The 7,407-nt window shown below is 38.7% G+C and overlaps 1 pseudogene; it reads right to left on the reverse strand.

The window, feature by feature from the left end:
• Positions 1-5,784: 5,784 nt before the first annotated feature.
• Positions 5,785-6,806, reverse strand: LOC100958661 (annotated as a pseudogene).
• Positions 6,807-7,407: the final 601 nt, after the last annotated feature.

A 7,407-nucleotide genomic window follows, 5' to 3' on the forward strand; every position in this document is an offset into this window, starting at 1 on the left:
TTTCAATTATCAGTAGCCATTTGGCCCAGAACATCCCTCAGTCTGCAGCTTCAGAAGTTATAAAAAGGATAATTATAACGTTGGAGAACCAGAAGTGAATTGTATTTAGTACCTGGCTTTCCAATATAAGTAAACTCTATGTGTCTGTTTTAACTTACATAGGTCATATAGTTTTTATAACAGAATGTGATGTCCATTATGCTAAGAAATTTTATCTGTTTCATCTACTGTTGCATTTTCAGGTCCTAGAAGACTTTCTAGTGCACAGTAAGTAACAAATGAATATTTGGGGAACAAAAAAATGAATGATTGGCTACTGAACAATGGAGAAAACATAGATTTTACAAAAGGTAATAGAAGTATCTTCTGACCAGCTCGTTTATAATTAAAAAAAAAAAAAAAAAAAAAAACTACTGTAAGCCAATCTTTTAGTAAATTTACTAGTTTGTAGATAAGGGAATTTCATAAGACAAAGTATAGATGAACAAAGTGAAGAATTAAACATGCTTAATTACTATTAACTGTAGAAAAATGTGGGCTAAATGCAAGAAGATTTAAGTAGATTAATTACTGATTAAATAATTATCTAAAGCTGCTTTGTTTTTAATCAATGCCGAATTGGACTGAAGTCTCTATTTGTGAGTTGCAAGGCTCTGTCCTTGATACTTGTATTTAAGTATTTCCATTCATGACTTATTTGGATGAAGATGTAATGGGAACATACTCATAGAATAGTTAGTTAATGCATAACTGAGAGTAAGAGTCTCCATGATGAATAGCAAAGTCAGGATCCTCAAAGGTCTTGCCAGCTAGAATGATGCACTGAATCGATCATGGTGATGAATAATAAGTATGGAGAGGTTGGCAACAGTATATTCAACATGAATCAAAAGGAAGATGTAGCTACCAAAAATTTAATGAAGTCTTAGTCTATAATAATAATAACATAGTATCTATAACTCTGCATGGTCCTATAATCACTTAGAATAGTCTGGGAAGCATATTCCAAAGGAAAATAAACAAATTGCATTGGGTTGAAAGAAAAGCAAATAGAATAATGAAGCTGATTTCATCAGCTTGAGAGCAGACTGAAGATATCTTTCAGAACAAATAATGTGGAAGGGCAGAGGCAGAAGATTGCATGACACTTATATTCAAACATTTTAAAGAAAAGTGGTGTAGTAGAGTCAGAAAGTAAATTCTAGAAACACTGCCTAAATTTAAATTGTAACTCTGCCATTTCCCAAATTTATGATGTAAGGGAGAAAATATAATATCTTGTCCTCACTCACTGCAAAGTTTATGGCTGACATCCACATGACAAAAGATAGATTAGCAAGATAAAAACATACTAAATTTCTTTAACCAAGCTTTTACATGACCTGAGAGCCCTTATCCTTAGGTTCAGTGAAGAATGGACAGCTGACAGAAATATGATTGGACAAAAAGATATGATCTAATAGTAAGCTTGGGAGACTCTCAGCAAGATCTATGTACTCAGATTCTTTGCTTTGTCTCTGTATTCTCCCTATCCTCCTCTATCCCAGGGATGGGACAGGGCACTTGAAACCTAAGGATCTTCAGGGGAGAATGAAGGAGGTCCGAGAGTGAATTTCTTCAGTTTTCTAGCTTGCTTCAAGGCAGAAGTGTTCTGGTTCCTATGACCCACTTTGGAGGACAAAAGAGGCTGAGAGAATGTCAGAGAGACTCTCCTGCTTCTGTAGCCTACTCAATCTCTTTCATCTGGAAATATTCAGCATCCAAAGTCTCATTCTTTGGGATGCTGTGTTCAGATCCCCTACAGTGAGCTTTCAGCAAATTATTTATCCTCTCCTCAAGCCTTATTTTTCATAAAATTTGTATAATAATAGCACCTATCTTACATAATTGTTATAATGAAGTACTGAATTTTCAGCAAAGCACTCAAAATAATACCTGATAGTATCAACTGTGGCAGAAGTGTTTATAAAACAAATTAAGGAACAAAGAAGTGTCATTAGGATTAATTCATTTAGTATGTATAAGTGTCAACCTGAAATAATAAAAAATGATCAGAGTACAGTTTGAAAGAGTTTACTCAAGCCCAAAGCTGAGAATGACCACCCATGTAACACAGACTCCAAAGCAATGGGGTCCATGCTTCAAAACTAAGGTCTTGCTTATGTAAGTAGAAAATAAAGAAATGTATCAGATTATAACATTTTCCATACTAATCTAGTTTATGATTATAGTTTTGATTATAGTTTTTTGATTATAGTTTTTCTTTTCCTTTCCAATTTAAAAGACCATATTCAACATTCTGTCTTAGACGATGTGATAATCATGAGGTCTTTGTGTAAGAGAAGAGGGAATATAGTCAACAATAAAGATAAAACAGTGAGGAGGGAAGGGGTCTTCTATGGAACCCTTCAGTCTTTTACAACAGTTTACAAAACAATGTAGGTAAAGAAAGGCTAATCCATAATCAGAGAAACAAAGGTTATAGCTTCCTAAATTACAGCTTCCTGTCATGTGACTCAGGTCTCATAAACACAATCCTGTAAGGTTCCATAAAAGAGGATAGGTATTGGATGATGCAAGGGGCAATGGTTAATAATTAGGAGGATTGCAGTGAGGGGGCCCTAGAGAGGTAAGATTTAGTGTTCCCACAGGATGTTGAACTAGGATCCCTCATTTTGAGATTGCAGGTTGACAGCTTAATCCTGGAGCCAGGTGATACATTCTCTGACCAGACCAGACTTTTTGGTGTAGAAAACATCAAGTTTTCTGTAAGAAAGTGCAAAGATTTCTTTCCCCTGCCATGAGCAGATCCAAGCCTCTATGAATTTGGAGAACTTACTGATGCTAGGGAATATACCTGCTCTTGTATGAATTGTAACTGATCAGAGACTTCCTAGATTCTCTTGGCCAGTCTGGTGGATATTATCTGGAATGGGTGGGTAACTATTCCTAGGCCAGTGGGAATACTATCAGAATCTCCTACTATAATGCCTATCCTGACTAGGGAAGGGATTAATTGGATGGTGCATTTAGCTCTAAGCAAGATGTGAAGTGGGACTGGAACTTGTTCATTGCCTGGGAGGAAAGATATATCAGGGGAAAGCAGGTCAAGGGTGCCAGTCCAGTTTTGGAAGGCACAGAAAGGTAGAGGTTCCACATAGGAAAAAGACACCAGTGTTATCAAGTCAAGTGGAAAAGTTGAAGGAAAGGGGTAATTCTTGAGTTCTTGCAAATTTGGAGGGGGTCCCTTCAGTATCCCAGATGGAAAGAGTTCTTGCTAAGGGTTTCCCTGTGATAGATTGTGTAGGAGGGTGTGTTAGAGTGTGTTTCAGAGAAGAGGTAAAAGTTGATTTGGTCTAGGTGATAAGTGAGATTTTCATTGGGTAGCAGAATTTAAGGGGGAAAAAAGAAAAGAGTAATTACAGTAGAATTCACGGGGTCATTTATTAAAGGTTACAAAAGTCCACTGAACTAAAAGGTATTTAAGTTCTTTCTCATGTTCTTAATAAAACATTTAATTTAAGTGCTTACTTTTTCTTTAAGTTAATTAATTAGAGCTCTTTTACACTGGTAGTGAAACATCATTTACACATGACATATATGGTCATGCTAACACATAGAAGAGTAGACACTTTTAAGTAAGACAAGGCAGAAAGTTTATAGTTAGAAAACATAGAGTATACTAAGGAAAGGAAAAAGTTGTGGCTTTTCAGAAGTCCGAGAAAGGAAGCTACAAGGTCTTTCTTAGTAAAGAAAATAACAGTAAAGTAATAAAGAATGAGGAAAAGAACTTTATCTTCCAGTGAACTAGAAACTGTGGAATATGTGGGAGTCATATTCTATTTTTTATTTTAATAATGGAGATAGGAGAGAGAAATATAGGTCTCTAAAGTTTGGGAAAAGCAGAGTACATGGCTCTGGTATTTGTTAGAATTGATTTTCTTACCTGTGAGAGAGATTGAGTTACCTAAGGCCATTCAGGTGTGACAAAGTTGAGCCTATTTTGAAGTCAGACATGTTATTCAGATGGAAGAAATTTTCATGAGTCCATGGGTATGGAGGATGTTGACTTAGGAAACCCCAGTTTCAGAAGACAAATACAGTCTCCTCTCCTAAGGAGGATACATTCTTACTTCCAGTGTCTTTCTCTTTTATAGAGAGGACATGGTTCCAGAATCCCAGCAGAGGCTGCTTCCCAAGGAATTTTGCTCTAGGGACCCAGAATCATAGAGAGGCAGAACTCCATTCCTGAAGGAGGGTGTGGTCATCATTCCTAGGCCCTTTGACTACCTATCTCTGGAGAAGATTTAAAGTAGAAACCACTATTTAAAAAACGTTTATGTCTTTAGGGCTGCTGTTAGTCCCAATTTCTTTTTCTCTATCCTTTCTCCATCTCTGTTATTAAAAGACAATGATGGTCAGGTCTAAAAGCTCTGCTTGTAGGACCTAAGGCTTTTTGTAAGTTTTGGAGTATATGCTGAATATTGGGGCTGACTGAGAAATGAGGCTTACTAGGAGATAAAGTGCTTTGTTCTTCCCTTAAATCTTACTAAGATTTAAATTAGTAAAGAGTTAAAAAGGTTTCATACAGACAGAAGGGCTGAGTTTTAATCTTGGCTCTGAGAGATATATTATGTTTTTTGAGGGCTGAAATATCCCAGAGGGGGAACTGGTGTGCAGGAGAGAAGAGAGTGGGGGAGATGGTGACAGGGAACCCAGTGGGTGGGCAAAGCCAGCAAGTAGGGATGTCTTCAGATGGGAGAAGTTGATGGTAGGAGGGAGGAAGTAGATGACAGCAGAACCTAGTGGGAGGGTATAGGGGGCCTGCGGCCAGCATGGGTTGAGAAAGCTAGTGATGACAGAAGTTGGCAGTGGACATGCAGAAGTTGGTGATGGATGAAGCTATCAGATAGGGAAAGAAGTCAGCAAAAAGTGGGCAATGCAGGAATATTAAAGGATTGGTGGAGTGGGGGAGGGAGAAGCGTTTGTGTATGGCTGGGGGGGGGTTGGTTAGGACGTAGAGAGTAATAGGAGTTTGATGGTTGAATGAGATGAAAGGAATCCATGGAGGGAAGATAGGGAGGAAGATCAGGTGAAGATAGTGGGGGAGGGATGAGTATATGATGAATGGAGTACAATTTACATAATGAAGGGCAACAGCAGAGAGAGAGAAAGACCTGAATATAGGAGACTTCAGTCCATCTGTCATGTTGATTTTTTCTTTCAAAAGTTTTATTTAGCATCAAGCAAGAGGAGACTGCTTAATACTACAGAACATTGCAAGACTTGAGTTACAAAGTAATACCATATTATTTGCACTTGTAATTAATTGGATTTCCTTTTTATGTGTGTTGGCAAGAGAAAAAAAATGACTAGCATATGGCTGAAAGACAAAATAACTAAATTCTATGGAAACCTTTAAAATGAAGTGTGATGCTTATGTTAAAAGAATAGATTAACATATTTAGTAGACCTATCTTTTTTGTTTAACACTAATCAAATTATTTAATCAAATTATTTTTCCCCTTTGGATGACCTATTATTTCATATACAGACTGTAAATAACAAAATTTTACATTTTTTGTGTGTTTGGTTTTTGTTTTTTTGTTTTTTTTTTTTTTGTCTGCCCAGGTTGATGTTTCAACAAAGTGGTTTAAGTTCCATTCATTCAGATTTTAAGCATTTTGATTTATTTAAAAAGCAATTGTTCATAGAAAAAAACTACTTTGAACAGTATACAGGACTGGTGAGAGACTGGCTATTCCACAACACCAGACAGTACAATCAGTATCTGCCATATGGTTGGTCTCTATAAACACCCTTTGCTGATCTCGCTGAAGGTGCCTTGTATCCGGAGTTAGCCCACTCCTATTGCCTGTAGGAATCATAGGTCTCCTCACTGAGTCCGTGTCCATAATCATAGTAATCAGCACCACTTTGGTCTGGGGTGCTATAGCTATTATCATAGGAATCATAACTCTGTTCATCATAAGCAGTGCCATATCCATCATCATAGTCATATTTTCCATAGGTTTCTTGTGTTGGGGGTGGTGATGGAGGTCTGTACCCAGTTGGGGGAACTCCTCTTGCTTTGGGGGTGAGAAGTCCTCTTCCCCGACTCATGGGACCTCTGCTGGATAGAACTCCCCTGGGAGCTACTGTCCCACTAGGGACACCAACTCCAACTGGATGGGCTATGACTCCTTCCCTTCCCCTGGTTATTGTTGGGGTTGGTACACCTCTTGTAAGCAAGGTAGGTTTTCCCTGAATCACTGGAACATTTGCATTTTCTGAACCACCATTTAAATATGTTAATTCTTGAAGCTGTGCTTGCCTAATTTCATGATTATAGTCAAGGATGAAGAATTTTTTGATTTCTTCCAAAGGATGTCCCATGTGGGCATATGCTTCTGTAGGTGGAGCAAAGACTTCAATGAGAACATGGAGATCATCATTGAGATGGAAGTACTTGGCTTCTCCACTTTTCTTCAACTCTTCTTCCTTTGCTTTGTCTCTCATGGAACCTTTTCCAAAGATGGACATTTTTGTCCAAGTTTCTTCTTGTAAACACTTCAGAGAATTGCCATGTGGACCCAAAAGTTTCCCCACAAAGTTGAACTTAGAAAACTGTTTTACAGGAATTAACACTTTCAGTCCCAGCTTCATGTTCTTATTAATCACGTCAATGTACTTTATTCATCCTTGACTTCTCCTTTTTGAAACTTTTCTATTTCTTGGTTCACCAGTCACAGAGCATGCATGAAGGAGGGGTCCAGGGAGTCCTTCTCCATCATAAGTTCCTCCATGCTCGCCCAGATCCCCAGTAGTCACCAAGTACCTAGCACTAGTGGCCCCCACACTCCTGGTGCAGGCCAAGGAGGAGCGGGCACAAGCCAGTGCAATCAGGCAGGCCCGACTGTGTGGCAATGCTGGACTACCCGGGGCAATCCCCAGCAAGCCCCACCAGTTCCTGCTGGGGCCCAAGCTGTAGCTGCAACCTGCGTGCTGCCCTGAGCTGCCTCGCCCCTCCATCTGCCATGTTTTTAATAGGAAAGTATTTAGGTCTTTAAGATATTGAAATCAAAGTTCCCATGTTTGGGTGAAATGGACCAGTTGTTTAATTTATATTAAGGTGGGAGGAGATATCCCCAGGGTGTCTCTTTTGAGGGGTGGAAAGACCAGCTCCCATATCTCAAATGTCCTTCCCCTACCTGGTTGGAAAAGAAAGCATCTCCTATTTCCCAAGACCCAGGGTATTGAAGAGAAAGAGATTCTCTGAAAGGTTGAGCATCTCCTGCTTCTCTCAGAGACTTGTGGGGTCAGAATTCTGAACCAAGGCCCAGTGCTGAGACTGAAATGAAATAAAAACCTGGTTAGGTGCAAATGAACATATGAAAAGTGGGGACC

Source organism: Otolemur garnettii, unplaced genomic scaffold (genome assembly GCF_000181295.1).
Source record: "Otolemur garnettii isolate 467f Iridium unplaced genomic scaffold, OtoGar3 scaffold00201, whole genome shotgun sequence".
Taxonomy (NCBI): domain Eukaryota; kingdom Metazoa; phylum Chordata; class Mammalia; order Primates; family Galagidae; genus Otolemur; species Otolemur garnettii.